This window comes from Condylura cristata, unplaced genomic scaffold, assembly GCF_000260355.1.
Source record: "Condylura cristata isolate star-nosed mole 26May11 unplaced genomic scaffold, ConCri1.0 scaffold00011, whole genome shotgun sequence".
NCBI classification, from domain to species: domain Eukaryota; kingdom Metazoa; phylum Chordata; class Mammalia; order Eulipotyphla; family Talpidae; genus Condylura; species Condylura cristata.
The window spans coordinates 44,002,622-44,019,653 of record NW_004567112.1 but is presented as its reverse complement, the minus strand read 5'-3'; the positions used below and the strand labels follow the sequence as shown (position 1 = coordinate 44,019,653).

Genomic DNA, 17,032 nt, shown 5'->3' with positions numbered 1-17,032 from the left:
CATTTGGGCTACAATCTCTGTACTCTGTAGTCCATGTCTTCTTTAAAAGAAATGTGACATAAAAAAAAAAGTTTTTGATCCTCCTCCCTGTACTAGTAGAAGCAAGAGAAGCAAGATTTCCTCTTTGTGATGGCAAAGCATTTCCAAAGTCTTTACAGATAAATGTGTAAAGAGGATTAATGGGTTTAATTGAAATGATAATCCTCAGGAGAACTCAGTGGAATCAGGCAACAAAATGTTGTAAGCTAAATATAAGCTATTATGGTACCTCAAAGTTTCATGTGATTTATACTAGTGGAGAATGGGGGTCAACTTTTCGATTATCTGGTGTACTAAAGAGAAACAGTTGGTTATAACCTAGAGGTGCTCCTGAGTTGACCATGTAGCTGTCGGACTAGACTCATCTGAGTCTAACTAGTCCTTTGAAATTGGAATGTGCTAAAGAGACACCAAGGGAATAAAAATAGCTGAGAGAAATAAAGGGGAAAAAATTATGTCACATTCACAGTACACACTTAGGTAGACATTCTTCCTCATTCTCCAACCTTGCTCCATGTCTTTGGGTGAGAGCAGCAGAAAGTCAATGACAGGAAAAGAGAAACTGAGGATCTCTAGGAGGTTTCGTGTACTTCAAACTTACAGGTTCCTGTCTTTTCCTTTCCCTCTCGCAATCAAGTTCCTCTGCTCTGATAACAGGCTAAGCAGGTGGTTCTTCAAGCTCTCTAGAGGACATGGATCAGGATCTAATGAGGTAGATGAAACCAAAATTAAAATATTCATGGACAGGGTTCTGTGATCAAACAAGCTTGTGACAGGTCAATAAGCAAAAGGTAAGCAATAAAAGCAGTCAGTCACAAAAAGCCACATGACTTCATTTATATGAATGTTCCACCAAAGCTATAGATAAAGTAGATTAGTCATGCTCAGGCCTGAGAGGCCTGGGAGATTGGACAGTGATGGCTCCAGGGTAAGGGATTGCTTTTTGGGGTGGTGAAAATATCCTCAGTTTGATTGTGGTGATGGATGTGCATCTCTGTGAATATGCTGAAAGTCACTGAAGAATAGAATTGAGTAATTTGATGGTAGGAGAATTCTACCTTCATTAAGCCGTTAAAGAAGAAGGTAAGAACTGGTGTATTAGATAAGCTGAGCTTTGGAAAACCAGAAATGTGAGACAGAGGCAGCTAACAGGAGTGGGAGGTCCAATGAGAGTGAACAAGTTGCTCTTGGTACAGGTTTTATTTAGTTCTAGCAATAGCTCATGTTTTGTAAAAGGTTGAGAAGGATGTTTTCTTCATGTCAAAGATCACTGGAGATAACAAAGTACAGAGTTCAGTGGACATTTTTCCTCACTCTCTAGCCCCAACAAGATCATTAGAATTGGCTTCTCCTATTCCAAGGGCATGAATTTGTACAAAGATTGAACTGACTTGGAGAACCTCTTTTATGATAGAATTATAACTATGGAAAAATTGGCACCTTTTCATTCCTGAAGACTAACTAGAAATTAAGCTTGTATGTTGAGATCCTTGGAGATTAAGTGTTCTTCCAGGTGGCATATTTTTGTGTGTGTTTATATTTTATCAGGACCTCATTCAAAGAGTCCCAAAGTTGGCTAGCCATTGGAATAAGGAGGTGGTTTTAGTTATATATGAGTAAAAACCAAAATTATTTCAGTATTTCTGCAACGAATAATGAATAAAGAGCCATTTGTGCAAGATCCAGTTTTAGATACAGTGACGTGAGACTTTCATTTGGTATTTAGCATGTGCTGATCATTTTATAACTCTTCAACCTCATCTCTCACTTTGTGTCTCATAGAGATGCAGATCTGTGGCCACATAAGTGTCTCTTTATGCTTATGCTATTCCTTCTATCTAAAACATCTGTTCTCTTTTCCACAATTGACTAATTCCTACCTAATCTTCAGGAATCTTCCAGGGAGCTTTCTCTTAATTCTCAGGACAGTCTGGGAGTCTTTCCTTATGTCCCCTTAAAAGCCTTCTTATACTCTGTCAACACATTTTAACAAATGTGTGTTAAGCTCCATTGCAAAGAAACGATACAGTAGCCACCTAGGAAGTTTGGCCAAAGAAATTTGGTGTATTCCCTCTTAGCCCCAAATATCACTCCAATAAGTAGGCCCATTCAAAAGAATCATGGAGTGGTAAGTCATTTGAAGTGTCAACAAAGGGTAGCAAAGTCAAACAAAGGTCCACAAGGTCAAGGACAAAAACAGGTCTTTAAATATTTGCTAAATTGAGCTGTGTGTAGTCTTTGACTATCAATTGTGTAAGTATCTTATATTCCAAACTTTTAATATCATAGACACTTCTACCCTACAATTACTCACCCACTGAGTTTAGGTGTTCATTCATTATCTAACTAATGTTAGATGTTCATTCATGGGGGCGGGGAGGGGGGTAACAGTGGGTTTCCCCTAATGGAGTTGCACAACGATTTAGTTTTGACCATACACCATCTTGGTCATGAACATTCATGCAATTTTCTGGCTATTCAAATATTCATTTACAAAAATAAGTGAGAAACAGAAAAAGAAAGTGTGGGTATTAGTGAAAATAAGTACAGAGTTATCCTTTTAATAACATTAATACAAAGATAGAAATCACTAGATGTGCTAAAAGTGGCAATCTTGGATGCTCAATAATTAAGGTTGATTGCATGTTAAATTATGGAGAAAAGGAACAAATTAAAGCACTCTGATGAAATTCGAGAATCTGAGTCTGTAGCTTGATATCCATAACATTGATTTTCAGTGTTTTTATCAATACCTGACATGTCAAAGCAGGAAGTGGCTGATGTCATGTTAGATATTCTCAAAACCTTTTCCATTCACAGAATGGAACTAACACTTTAGGAAGAAATAACAGTCAACTGAGAACAAAACTCAAGGATTTTATGTTGGCTATCACTTTATCACAAAGTGCCTAAAAAGAGACATAAAATAAGAAAGCTCTAGATCACCTAGCAACTGTGTCTTCATCAAGTTACTTAGTTCTTCAAACCTGATTTTCTTCATCTGCAAAAAAGGTGATCATAACATCACCTTCCCCACTGGGTGGCTACAAAAGCAAATAAGTGAATTTGTCCCATGCACTTAGTCCAGTACTTGGTAATACTTAGAGCTGATAATAGAGAAGCTTTTCTCTAGGAGGAAAGAAGGATGAAGGAAGAAGAGGGACTAAACTTGCTCTAATTCACAAATTGTCTAGAGCCCCACAGGATCCTGAGCTCTATTTAAAACTCTGCAGAAACACCACTTCTATTACTGCTCCTCATTTACCCACTGGGTCATTCTGGCTTCTGGGGTGAGTGGGTGTATGCTATTTATTCACCTAATGACTCCTTCCAAGCTAGAGAAGTTGGAAACCCTGACGGTTGTTCTACCCATTACTTCTTTCATTTCACCACCTCTGCTCTCAAGAAGGTGTGTCTCCTGTATTATTGTCACATCTGTATATTGATTTTTCAGTTACCAGAGGCTTCCAACTTTTGAAATAGGTTAATACAACTCTGCAGTTAAATTAAAAGAAATTGGGTTCAGGATATCTGTGAAGAGCAGACCAAGGGCAAAGTGGCTCTGTGTGACAGGTGCCAGGTATCCCCACTTGCTGAGACATGTGCTCACCACCCTAGCTTTCTGTGTTTGTTCTGCCCCCACAAATGCCAGGACTGAACCCCCTCCCCATTTGGACACCATTCTTGCCGGTACTCATCTTTAATGGTTTATCAGCATTTAATGACATTATTTATTGCTGTTTAACATTTATTATTAAAAGTCTTTACTTTTAAGAGTGTATCTAGACTGCAAATGCCCTCAAGAAGCAGTGACAGTAGAAATAGGGGGCTGAAGGGGAGCAAAAAACATGGAGGAAAATGAAGGCATGAGAACCACGAAAAAATGCTCAAGGTTATGCTGCCCAAGAGTCCAGTCCAGGACCTAGAACCCCATGGGAAGAGCTCAGTAGTTTCAAAGTGTACACTCTTTTCTTCTCCTGTTAAGTTGTCCTAGTGTTTTCACTTGTGCAATACTTGCAGACAAAATCAGTAAGCCTAAAGATTTTGGTAAACGAAACTGCCACAGGCAAGCCTTCTGACAGCACTGGCAACACTCATGTCTCTGCGCATCTGCTGGTGGTCACTCACATCTCCACTGAACTGACTCCAACACCCACCACACCACTGTTTTGTCCTCTTTTAAGGCCACCAGAAGCCTTGTTCAGTGTGGCTTCCAGTCTTGGCCTCACTGGCCTCCCAGAAGGATCTGACACTGTCTACCAACTTTTCCTTCTTTACCTTCTTCCCCCTCTTCAACATAGCTTCCCTTCTTCTTCACACTTTCTCTTTATGGCTACTCTACTTTTGCTCAGTTGATGAGTCAAAGGACCTGTCCTTGACTTTGTGTCATTCTCACAGGAAAAAGGCCATCTTCTGCCATGTTTTTAAGTATAACCTACCTAGAAACAAATTTCATGCACTTTTTCTTCATCCCTGACATGCCTCTGAGAGTCAGAGCCACATAACTAACTGCATGTTGGGCCTCTCTACTTGAATATCCTATCAGCATCACAAAGTCAGAATGCACAAAACTGAATTCTCTCTTACACCTTCTTCTCCCCATGTCATCTATAATCACTCAAGTCAGAGCCCTCAATGTCATTTTAAACTGTCCATTTTCCTTCAACTCCCAACCTCCTCTCTCTACTACATATCCACTGAGTCTTAGGAATTTCATCTTTAAAAAACTTTCTAATCCTTTCACATAACCCATTGTCTTATTTGCAACTCCTACATCTTTCTTGAATTATTTTAAGGTCCTCTCAACTAGTTTTCTTGCCTCTCCACTTGCCACCTTCAGACATACTTCTCCTATAGATAACCAAGTATCTTTAATTGAAATTGAATTTTCAAATGAAAATCTGATCATTTGCTTACTTAAAGCATAGACAGAGGCTCCCATTGCTCACACAGTAGAAAAAATAAAAACACCCTTTGCAGAGTCTGCAAAGTGCTTTTGGATCTGGCTCCAATTATTTTACCTCTACTCTTCTTCTTTGCCTCTCTCCAACTCAAAACTCTAGAAGTTTCCCCAAGTATCATGCTATTCCATGTCATTTCAAATGCAATAAAAGAAAATGTTTAATCTGTATTTGTACCTTGGTCCCACCTCGACACTTATTTATTCATGAATTCTTTAGGTTTCTGTAACGTTTATCGCCTTTCTTAGAGAGCTGAGTGTTTTCTCTGTTCTGCCTCCATGTATCTTTATAAAGTATGTACCACACTTATTTACATGTCTGTCTCTGCTAGATTGAAACTCCGTAAGGCTGAGGATACTGTTCTTTTAGTCTTTGTTCACTCTATGCCCAGGACCTGCCATAAAGCAGAGGTTTGTGCCATGTGTGATCAGTTAGAGAGCATGGTACATCATTATCATTTGAATCAACTGGAAATAAAATCCCAATAAGCCACCTTTGACAGTTTCAGTTTCAGACTCAGTTGGTCAGTCTGGGCAAATGGTCTCAGGCAGAGTAGCCTAATATTCCTTCACCATTTCAGAAGACATCCAACCATCCATGAAGTGTTCTCTGTCATTGGCTGAACAGGAATCAAGAGTGACCCTGCTCATAGGGTGGCTTTTATTTCTTTTTGCCCAAATCCCACACATGATGGATTATGTATCTTGAAGGTCATAGTTTTGGGGTTTCTTAGCAAACAAAGCATCAGTAAAGAAAAAAAAAAATTCACTCTGGGATTTGGTGAGACATGTTGATTTCAAAACACTGCAAATCATTAAATGAGTAATGTTAATGTGATCTCAGAATAGTAAACACACCCCCAGATGGATAATGATATTAGTTGCATTATCTGGAAAGAAAATAAAAGAAACACTTGGCTGCAAGGTCTATGAAAGAAATGTCTATATGGGTAAATCAAGTTCTGATAAGGCAGGTAAATTACATTTTTTGCACTGGGCATACATATTTCCAAACCAAATCATTCCCCTGGGGTACAGTGTGTGGTTTGGTGGAAGTGAAAGGAAGTGGGAAACACACAGAGGAAGAAAACAAAGACCTTCGTTTTCTAAAACTGTCACTCGCTCTGATTAGGAAAGAGTTTCTCAAGAATTATGAACGTCCTGTACAGGAAGTAAGACTTCATCACATGGCTGGGATTAGCTGTGCGCTTGTCAAGGATTGGTTTTTCCCTTCTGTGGTGAGAGGACAGCCCCAGGCAGGTTTGGATACCTTCCCCAGCAGCCAGAACCTCATTTGAATACATTTAGCACAGGCCTTCCAAGCTGTTCCAAGGCAGTCATCCCGTTACCTCAGTTTCATGTGGAAGATTCATAATGGTGGAGTGGAGAAGACAGGGTAGTTCTTCTGTAGCTTCAAAGGGTTTACATGGAGTGAAATCAGTACTTTCCTCCAAATAGTCTTTTCTGAAATAAAACAGTGTGGCTGCACATATATCAAATAAAACATTTTTCTTTTCACCCTTTATTTTAATTACTTTTCCCCTTTTCTCAATTATGGCCAATTATTGCTCAGAATCTGGTATTTTTTGAAGTCTTTTATCCTTAAAGAAAGAAAACAACATAATCAGCTCATTCACTCAGGTGCTGGTCATTCCATGTAACCAGTGTTTACATTAGAAGAGGGATTAAGTACTTTGCCAAAGGAATAAATTTCTAATGGTGAAGTGGCTATTTCTATCATGAGATCTATTGGGACTTTCCAGTGCCTTTTAAGTACTAGTACATTGATGACTATGGTGATGAGGACACATAAGCATGACCCTCATGCCTGGATCAGACTTCATTCCTTGACAAGAAGTTCGTTTCTTCATGATCTGCTTTTATACAGTACATATTTTAGTTATTTGGCTTATTTCAAAAGTATTAGGCAGAATAACTTAAATTTCAAGGGTCCTTGCCCCATGCCCAAAGATACTTACCATATTGCCACTCTATCCAGGACTCCCTCAACAGAGAGAACACAGACTGAGAAGGGACAAAAGAAGTTGTCATCCATGATGCTGTGATGGTGCCTATTTTAAAAACCCAAAATAATCCTATGGTAATCTTACAACAGATAAATGAAGGTATTTATCCAGTCACTCATTCAATAATCACTGGTTAAGCTCTGACCATGTGCCAGAAATTTTTTTTAAAGATGTATTTTTTTTTTTAAGATTTATTTATTTATGTATACAGAACTGGGGTACAGGCTAGAGGTGCAGTAGTGGTGAGAGGATTCACCAGAGTTGGAGTGGGGAGCAGAGTAGGTAGATAGATGAAGAACACTGCTGAGGGGAGCAGTGGGTGGGTAAGAAGTGGTCTGCCAAACCATGTAGACCTCTGGGGCCAGGAATCCAAATTGCACTGCAGCAGCTGCAGCTAGCTTGCAGTGCTGCATCCTAACCCGTTGGTGCCACCAGGGAGGGCCCGTGCCAGGAATTGTTCAAAGAGATGCACCAAAGAACAAAACTGACCAGATCCTTGTTCTGGCAGACCTTAAGGTTAGAAATCAATTTAAACTATTTCTGTCTATCTCCAGAAAGCAGAACTGGGACAAATGGTAGGAGTCTCAGATTTCAGTTTCATGTAACATATAACCAAATATGGAGTGGTAATGAGCTCCTTGTCACTAAAGGGTGTTTAAAAAGGAGCGGCCCGACTGCTTGTTGCAGAGATTCATGCAGAGTTAAGCTAAATCCATTGTCTTTGATTGTTTCTTTTAGTGGCAGTGATCTTTTTTCAAACAAAATCTATGTAGCTCCAACATATTAAATAGGATAGTTGCTATACCTGTAATGGAAAATATGAATCTAGAGACCCACTGAATATATCTCTGTCCATTAAATCCTAGCTATCCACAAGCTAATAAGTTAAATGATTGAGAAGCTTCTCTGTTCTAGTGTAGCAGAGCCTGGGAATCTAAGTAGAAAGGCCTAAGTTTCATGATAGTCTTCCCTACTTTTGTTTTCCCATAAGAGAGTCTGGAGAAACCAGAGAAAAGAAGCACAGACTCTGAGGGCATCATTGGATGTGAAATGAAAGCTATTTGACAATGTCAACATGGGTCAAAGATATTGTTTTGTTTGAATGGACATAAAGATACAGCACAATTTCTCCAGCTTCAAAAAGAGGCCATTTTCTAGAATTATGAAGCTTGAGAAAAAGCCAACAGGCTCAGTAACACAGAAAGGACATTAGGGGAGAAAAAGCATAAGCCCAGGTAGAGAGAAGGTATTCCTAGGCCACTCTCTGAGACATGTTAGAACTTACTTGCAACTTTCTGACATATGTTTACTTTCTAGCAATGGACTCTATCATCACATCCTCTCAGATGTAACAGGTGTGATTACGGGAGTATACATTATTCTGCAATCTGGAGCAGGAAGTTGGAGAAACAATTCCCTCTTAGTATTCCATATGTGGAAAGTCCCATCCCCTTTGGGCACAGTGTGCTTGAAGAAGTAAGCTTACAGCATCTCAGAGGACTCTGGAATGAGTTGTGTTCACTGGCTTGGGACTGGTGATAGGCTGCTGGAGAGGATAATCTCCCAACTAGAATTTTCCTGACAGTTCCAGGAAAGTTAACTGTAACTTGATCCACATCTTCTAGCTCCATGGTCTATCAAGTTTTGAGTTAAAGTGAATCCATAAAAAAATTTCTGAAATCCATGACTTTCCAAATATGTAGCATACTTGAAAAAATGATTTGTGGAGAGATGCGAATAAGTGTTACTCAATGAAATTCTGAGAAATATTCTGCTTTAAACAAATTAAGCAAATTTCATTCCTGGAGGATTTTTCAGGACTCTGGCAGTGCCAAAGTGAACTTTGACCGTGTTTATACTATACACATAATGTAGTACATTATTTCCCAATTTTATTTGAACTGAAAACACTTTTTTTCTCATTGGCAATTTAACACACTTTGGAAAACCAAACACTTAGCCAAGTTATATTAATTTAGAGCTTTATCTTTTATTAAAGTAAACTAGTGTTTCCAAAATACACCATTGCCTTATCCACTATTTGGGAGATAAGACCTCACTAAGATGGATTGTCTGCATAATTGAAACTACAAACACCAGAACAGTTAAGCTACTTTGTCTGAAAATCTTTCTAAAATATACTACACAAATATCTACCTTTGATAATTAAAAAAATATATATTCCTGAATAAAAGGCTGAACATGCTTATTTTTAGACATTGGGAATTTGGGGAAAAAATAAGTAAGGCAAGAGTTATTCACCAATTCTTATCTCTGTTAATATTTGACGTAATTTCTCCCATCCTCTATATAAAATGTATGTATGGTAATATATAGAATATAGAATAAATGGCACAACTCAACACTTTCTGTCATTAAACTTTCTTTGAACATATACTTTAATGGCTATTATAGTTTATAATATGGATATATCACACTTCATTTAACCATTACTTTCCTAGGCTAAACCAATGGTTTTTATTATAAATAAGGATGAACTTCGTTTTGTCTTCAGCTCTATTTTTAAATAAATGCCTATTACTGGGATTCATATGTCAGAGTATATAAATATTTATAGGCTCCTGATAAATACTTTCAAATTATGTTCCAAAGGATTTGTACAATTTTTACACTCTCAGTAATTTAGAAGACTGGTATTTTATCATGCCTTCACCAAAATTTAAGGGTTAACATTTTATGTTACATTACAAACCAAGGTTGCAATCATTTGACCTTGAGATGTGGAGATTCTGGATTACTGAGTGGATCCAGGGTAATCACAAGGGTCCTGATAAATAAAAGAGGGAGGCAGGAGAATCAGTGCTGAAGTGATATGACATGAAGATCTGACCAGCCATGGAATAGCTTTGAAGCTGGCAGGGGAGGTTCATCAGCCAAAGAATCTAGGCAGCCAGAAGCTAGCAGCTGGAACCCTTAAGCAAAGCACTCTCCCTGAGAGCCTCCAAGAAGGAATGCACAGGATTTGAGCCCAGTGAAATCCATTTCAAATTTCTGACCTCCAAAGTTGAAAGACTGTAAATTTGTGTTGCTGTAAACTAGGGTTTGGAGTAACCTGTTACAGCAGCAATAGGAAACTAGCTCCCTGGGTCTGGAAGTTTGTTATATAGAAAACAGCATGGGTTCAGTGCTTAACCTCGATGACTGTTACATTGGCTGCTTTGAGGCTTTATTCCCCCACTTTCCCAATTATTTCCATGGTGACTGGTAATCTAACCTATATCTAGAGAGCCTAAGTAGGGCATTATTATTTTACAAGAAGTGGCCCCTTCAAGTTAAGTCATAAACATTAGGTCAAAGGGTGAAGTAGAAGGAAGCTGAAGAGACAAGTGTTCAAAAAGTTTTTCTGGGAAATCACAAGTCTAGGCCTTCGACCCAATTTGGAAGTAAGAATGTTTAGGAGAAGTTCACGGCCCCTAGACTGAGAGATAATATTACCTGTTAACATCTACACTGAATGTAGATAACGATCACGATCGCTCAGTAAAACCCCTTCTGTCTCTAAAAAACGGGTAGATCAAGGATATGTAACACAAAAAATCCATTTAACAGAAAGTCTTGGGCTGCAGTGATTTTGTGACATCAAGAAATTTGGATCCAATCCAAGTGGTAGAGCATGAACTAGGCCACTGTAAACCCAGGTGGTCTTCCTAAAGAATACCAACTAAGAATAAAGGAGAAGCAGCAGAGAACGCCTCCCTGGTGGCGCAAGGGGCTAAAGCACAGCACTGTGAAGCTATACACAGCCACTGCAGTACCAGTTCCATCCCTGGCCAAGGAGCTGACCCACATGGTGCAGTAGACTTCTCCTGTCTCACCCGCTACTCCCCTCAGCAGTGTATTTCAATCTGCCTGTTCTGTTCCCCACTCTGTCTCTGGTGAATCCTCTCACCCCCCACATATCTGGCCTATACCCCAGTTCTCGTATGCATAAGTAAATGAGTATTTTTTAAATTCTTACAAAACATCTAGAATATTTGCCCTGTGACTGGTAAGGGACTTAGACTAATTTGTGTGATGGACCTTCAAAGGTTCTAATGTACTATCTCTGTATCCCTAATGTCATAAAAAAGATCATAAAAATGATCTTTTTATTTCCAAGGGAAGGCAAAAAAAAAAACCAGTTTTCTCTCATTTGTAAGATGTGGAATGACATGTGAGGAAGAAAAGCAAAATGGTTATAGGTAAAGAGAGAATGATATATCTTAATCTCATAATTTAATATGTAGTTCTAATAATGTATGCCTGGCATTTAGAAAGAGTGCCTGGTATAAATTCACTGAACAAATAATGACTGTCATTATTATTTGCCCATATTTTACATGTTCTGCAATAATTACAAATTATATAAAATAATAATGTCATAATTTATAACAAGACAAAAGAATACATAGTTTGTTAATTTATGAGAAAAGAATAACTAATGAAGGATGAGAAGACAATCTTTATGGGGATGAGAAGACAATCTTTATGGATATATCCTGGCATTGTGACACACATGAAAACGAGTGCATAGATTTAAATATATTTTCTTGGCTGTGTTTATTACTTAAAGGATGAAATAGTGAATCTGCTAGAAGACTATTTCTTTAATGTATTAATACAACCATTTATGAATAGGTTGATTTAGAGGGTCTTATTGAAATGGAACACCACAGAGACACAAATGAGCGTTTCACTCATTTCATTTTGGTGTAGAAACTACACCAAAAGTAAGGTGACACAGAGATCAGAACAAAACAAAATTACATAGCACAAATCAATTTAAAAAGAACTGCCCCTTCCAATTAGAAATTTTAACTCTTTGTTTGCTATGATGAATGTAGACGGGATCACATGATCACATTCATTTACTGACATTGAAGAAATGTTAGAATGGATGTACAGCTAAGTGTAGACAAGTTATTAAATGTAGATAATTTATGTTTAATATGCATGACTACATTTAATATGCACGATTATGTAAGGAAGTTGATCAATGTACAACTTCAAAACCACCATATTAGTTACTCAAGCAGTTTCTCCCCAAATCTGTCATCCAGAGTTCCTAGATATTTTGACAATCTGAGCCCTTATCCTTAAGAGGAATGCAATATCAAGACCTAAGTGATGTAATTTGAGGCCCAAATTCACTCTGCATTTATTGACATCAGCACCATTTCCAACTCATATTTGTGGAAACCTACCAGAAAGTTCCAGTATGTTCTTGTTTCTCCAAAAAAAGACTTCTGAAGTCTTGGAAAAGGAAATTGCTAATTACTGATAAATAGTTATGCCAATCAATCAATTACAATTTGGTTTTGGTTTTGGTTTTGATGGGCCTTCTAGAGTGAAAAGTAAAAGAGGCAGTTCTAATATTGTATACCATGATTTGGGCAAAATTTTAACTAGGTCTCTTATAATGCCCATGTAGAAGCTATGATTGGCATGTAGCACATTTTATAGACTGTACCTTCAATAACCAAAGAACACCAATTGGCTAGTCAAGAGGTAGTCTCTCTCCTATTAATGCTTCAGGGAAACTAGACATTATCCTGTCCTAAAATTATTATTAAAGAGCAGAGGAAGCCTGGATTAGTTTGTCCAACATGCTCTCTACTATCAGGGAGAATTATAATTCATGCTCCTACTGACAACAGGGAAATGAAAATAGAAGCTTCTCAAGATGAATTAACAGGGTCCCAAGGAAATGTCCTAGCTGGCTGTACATCAGAAATATCTGGGACTATGACAGAAAATATGGACAGCCAGGCCCTACCCCAGGCCATATTATCTCAGATTTCAAGGGGTAAAGTCCTGACATTAAAAAAAAAAATTTCTACCCATGATAATTAGCCACACCCCACCCCCATACTTTCAGAACCATTGTATTAATGGGATTTAGTGAAGAAACTTTTCTAGGGTTATATTGTCCCTACCTGGCAGTCTAGAAAGCTCTATAGGTTTTGGAAAATTAATGAAACCTTTCCCAACACTCTGGTTCAATCAAATCTGCCTCTTCTTGAAGGGTGAGGGCAGGGGAAAGGAAGAGCACATCTGATAAAGAAATGCTTGATGTCATCAAACCTTACTTCTGAACTATACTAGCTGCAGAAGACGGACTGTGTCTCATTTGTCCTTCGAAAAAATAAGCATTTAGTGAAATACACATGTAAATGGCTTGCCTGGAAAATAGATGGGTCAGTTGAGGCCAGCTATTCATACATGACAGGCTGCTCAGCATACTCGCTAGCTCTTGGAGCCGTATTTTTACCAGAATACCTTTTCCATAGTTCTGCCTAGAGAAGGAAAGGAACCACCATTTATTGACTATCAACTGTGTGCTGGGCTCAGTTTCAATCTTATTTGCTTTAATTATCATCAAGACCCTCTGTTTCTTGCACACAAGAAAACTGAAGCTATGAGAGATTTAAATGACTTCCCCAAAACACTCAGCTAGAAAAGGACACCAAGAATTTGGTTAATAAACTCACACTAAGGATTCCCCCCGGCACTTTTTTAATGTTTAATATAAGGAGTGGAGAAAGCTTTGCCCTTTAAAAAATCTAAAGAGAGACATTTTGAAACTGCGAGGGAGGGGGGAAGTCACACCACCTACGCTCCCCATTACCTGAATACTCAGCAATTAGCCAGAGGAAAAGCCCTACAGACAGCCATCTATCTGTATCTCTGTCTGTCCACATATGCCCACACTCCTTATTTAAAATCACAATCCTTTCCCCCTTAACACTCTAATTCCTTTCACCTCTTACCACTTAATCGCGATATAACTTACTATCATTGTGGTTATTTTTCTTGTTCATAGAGACTCTTCTCCATTAGAATGGTATTTCCTTTAAGAATGGAATTCTTGCCTATTTTGGTTATTCTGATGTACACATCCTAGAAGACCATGATACACATAATCAGTAAGTTATGGGAAGTATGGATGGATGGCTGAATGGCTGGCTGGCTGGATGAATGGATGGTAAGAACGAATGAATGTATGAATAACCAATGGACAGACAGGTCGATGAAGGGATGGATGAACAGAAAGTCTAGAAATACATCAGCCACAAATGTTGAATATAATTACAATCTCTTTAAATAGCTGCATGTTCTAGTTTTTCTATTATGAAGATCTATTTCTTATATGATAACAGATTTTTCTTAATGTAAGCTCAGTTGTAGAGATGATTACTACTTGAAGCTAAAGTGAAGGCAAAAATAGGGCTTATTTTATCTCCTACATCAATGTACTGCCTATTCTCCACAAGTTTCTGCCTGCCTCCTTCACCCTCCCATCTACTCTCTACTTTTCCCACTTTGTTTTGTGCCTTAGAACCTAGAACCTCTGAACCAAGTAATAGGTTCTCTTGACCTTTGGCTTGCAATTGGGAAAAGAAGGAGGCTGGGCTATTTCTCCCTCTGGCTCTCAAGTTGCTGGCTGCATCCCCCTTCCAAAGTTCATCCTGTTAGGCACCCTCTCAGCACCCTGCTCTCTCTAGATACAATAGCTGCTCCTACACCTCCCTCAGTTCTGGGCATGCAATGACTCTCCATTTGCATGACCTGGAGTGCTTCACTTCCTTTCTTAGCTCTGCCCATACCTTTCAAATTGTACCTTTCTTAAATTCCCCTCACCTGGTTGAATACACCACCCATTCCTTCTTACACATTCATGCACTTCTTACTGATACACTGTGAAATGGAGAAATGTACTTAAAGTAGAAGAGCTGAGTTTTAATGCCAATTTCATCACTAATTTACTCAAGACCAACCACCTCTCAGGACTCAGTTTCTTCATCTGAGAAATAAGAAAATTGGGTAAGATGACCTCTAGCATTCTGTACTTTTATGAAGTTCTTAGCTCAGGGAATGAAGAATTTACTTCCCCATAGGCTAAAAGATGTTAACTTGAGACATTTTCTGAAAAGGAGCCAGTTTTCTAGAAACTTTCCACAAGGTTTATAGCTATACTACTTCCAATCAGCTGAGTTTGGCAATAATAAAGCTGGCCAAACTCAGTCCTCTTTAACCTCACTTCAAATCAGTACTTGCCTTCAAATTTGAGGTTACATCTTTTAAAATTATTATTATACATGTAGCATGTAATTCTAATAGAAAAGCCAGAATTTTCAGTTACTTATAGTCAACAATGACTTTCTAGAGTTATGATTTAAATATGATTTTTTTTCCTTTTTATTTTCACTTATTCTACAAATACTTGTTGAGTGCTAGTAGGTGTACCCACGGTTGTTCTAGGATGTAGATATAAGATTAGTGTGGCATTATTGTGAAGTACTTGTGTTGCCAAACCCTGGATGCTACCTCAATTCTCCACTTCGGCCAAGAATAATATCTGAAGAATTATGTAATCTTTGCTCTTCTTTGGGCAATGTGTACAAAGGACATCTATGTTCCTGGAAGGGTGTCTTTTGTCTATTAGGACCAAGTGCTATTTGACTTAGCCATTCTGTTCTAGATACAACCTCCAGCTTCTGGTGAGAAAATGGTATATCTAACCTAAATGTTAATAATAAGAGTGGATAGGGAAGTGGGACTTGTTTAACCAAATGACACTGGAGATGTTGGAATAGTGTCATTGAAATGAAAGCAAATTCAAGGCAATAAATTCTTTCATCTGGTATGACATGAAAGTAGACGTTCTCAAGCAGACACTGTGGTTGTTTGAACACCTCACATACAACTGTCGCAGGAGAGGACTCTCTGGTTCCATCCTTCATTTCATTTTTTCCCATTGTCACACCTATGAAGGAAAACATTGCTTAGTTTTGAAAAATACTGAACCAGTGTTATACACTGAGAAGCATTAAAGTCAGAAAGACATGAACTTGTCTATCTTGTGGAAATTCTATTTTGAAGCATATCAAAGACCTAGGCTCACTTCAATGAGAGCAGAAAAAGGGCCAGCAAGGCCCATAGGATTATGTCAGGAACTATGGTCACCTTTTTTTTGACTGTGCAAGACCTCCTGAGAAGGTAAATAAACTCACTGCTGGAAAACTGTTATTTTACAATGGCTAGTGAAATTCTGTGAATATATCAATGAATGAATAAATGACTAGATTAAACCATATTTCAATCTTTAACATTTAATAATACTTTAAAGTTCTCAAAAATATTTGAATTTATAAGGTACAAACAGATGGAGGGTGGAAAGGAAAAAGAGAAGGGATCCCAGAGAAGAGACTGCATGGTGAACTGGCAACCTGCATGAGTGTGCACCCCACACTCATGTGTAAAATGAGGTAATAACACCTTCCCCACAGGTCTCCTGTGTGTTAAATGAATGAATATGCAAAATGCTTATAACAGGGCCTTGCACAAGGTAAACTCTCAATAATGCTAGCTATTACATGTCTTCCCTCCTCCTCTACCTCCTTTTCTACTCCCATTCCTCTATTCTCATTCTACTCTTATTTTCTTCTGCTTCTAATTCCATCTTCGCTCTGGAAATCAGCTATGCTTGTGTACCTTCTATGCTCTGTGCATTACGCTGATACACCAATGATGTTTTACAGTACTCATATTAGAGACATTTGAATATAAACCTGACAACTTGACATTCAAATTATTTTTTAAGCATCATAAATTTTTTTAAATACCCTTGTATATTTTTTCATGATAACAAATATTTCCCCTCAGATGACGCCACTATAGTTTTGCACCAGGAAAGCACCCATAGTCCTCTACCACATTCCATTGTGCCCTTCCAGCTCTCCCTCCCCATTTTCTACTCTCCCCATCTCCCTAACCTTCCCCTACTGAATATCTCAGATCTATGGTCTGCCTTCAAGTGTCCATCTTACAGTTTGTCTTTGTATGATCCTTTGGTTTCTGATGATTCTGCATTTAAGTTAATCCATCCAGTAATTATCTTTTTCCCTCTGGCTCATTTCATTTGGAATAATCCCTTCCAGCTTCATCCATGCTGCTTCAAATAGACTTGAGTTTATCTGTTTGATCGCTGATTAGTATTCCATTG

General features: G+C 38.2%; 1 long non-coding RNA gene across 1 annotated transcript; it reads right to left on the bottom strand.

Moving 5' to 3' along the window:
• Positions 1-666: 666 nt before the first annotated feature.
• On the bottom strand, positions 667-7,052 carry LOC105853503. Its single transcript, XR_001145349.1, has 3 exons — positions 6,979-7,052; positions 6,349-6,463; positions 667-743 (listed from the first exon to the last, which is right to left on the bottom strand). It is a non-coding gene; the product is annotated as an uncharacterized LOC105853503 (long non-coding RNA).
• Between the last annotated feature and the right edge of the window lie 9,980 nt (positions 7,053-17,032).